At 67.9% G+C, this 995-nt stretch overlaps 1 non-coding gene across 1 annotated transcript; it reads right to left on the reverse strand.

Annotated features, from left to right (window-relative positions):
* Window positions 1–665: 665 nt before the first annotated feature.
* LOC148477061 (5.8S ribosomal RNA) lies at window positions 666–819 on the reverse strand. The gene has a single exon (XR_015872569.1). It is a non-coding gene; the product is annotated as a 5.8S ribosomal RNA (ribosomal RNA).
* Window positions 820–995: the final 176 nt, after the last annotated feature.

The raw sequence follows: 995 nt of genomic DNA on the forward strand, positions 1-995 counted from the left end.
GCAGCAATCGGCTTTGGCTACTACTGTAGCCTTTTTCAATAGTTGGTGAACCCCAAAAATCATTGGATGGTTTTTAAAGAAGTTGGCTGGGGTAGCCGTTAACCGCCACCGGCCTAACACCGTCCGCGGGCTGGTCCTCGATCAGAAGGACTTGGGCCCCCGAGCGACGCCGGGGTGGGTCCAGTCTCCCGTACGCCACATCTCCCGCGCCCGCCGGGCGGGCGGGGATTCGGCGCTGGGCTCTTCCCTCTTCACTCGCCGTTACTGGGGGAATCCTGGTTAGTTTCTTTTCCTCCGCTTAGTAATATGCTTAAATTCAGCGGGTCGCCACGTCTGATCTGAGGTCTCAGTCGGGAGAGCGGACGGGCGGGCGGACGGAGGGGGGGGATCCCCGCCGCCGCCTCGCTGCCTCCCGCCCTCGCCCTCGCTCTCTCGGCCCACCCGGGCCGGCGGCAGCCCTGCGTCGGTCGCAGGCAACCGCGCTGCGCTCTCGGAGGGTGGGCGCGCACCGGGGTTCGCCGAGGGGAAGGCGGGGTCTGCTCTTGGGGGGACGAAGGCCGGCCACGCGCTCCGGGGAGGGGGGGGGACGGAGACGGGCTGGCCTGCGACGGCCCCAGCGGCGCCGCGCGCCGCGCCGGGGCGCGGGCGGGCGATGGATGGGGGAGCGACCCTCAGACAGGCGTAGCCCCGGGAGGAACCCGGGGCCGCAAGGTGCGTTCGAAGTGTCGATGATCAATGTGTCCTGCAATTCACACTAATTCTCGCAGCTAGCTGTGTTCTTCATCGACGCGCGAGCCGAGTGATCCACCGCTGAGAGTCATGGCTTTTTTTTTTTCTCTCTCTCTCTTTCTCGGTCGGCAGGGGTACTCTGCGTTCCGGTGGGGGGGGGGGGAAAAGAAAACCGACGCCCTGGGGCCCTGGTGTCCGGGCGCCCGGCCGCCGCGTCCCTCCGGGGTCCGGGGGGCCGGCGCGCGGGTCGAGGGGACGGGCCGCAG

Source organism: Taudactylus pleione, unplaced genomic scaffold (genome assembly GCF_031769625.1).
Source record: "Taudactylus pleione unplaced genomic scaffold, aTauple2 ptg000755l, whole genome shotgun sequence".
In the NCBI taxonomy this organism is placed as follows: domain Eukaryota; kingdom Metazoa; phylum Chordata; class Amphibia; order Anura; family Myobatrachidae; genus Taudactylus; species Taudactylus pleione.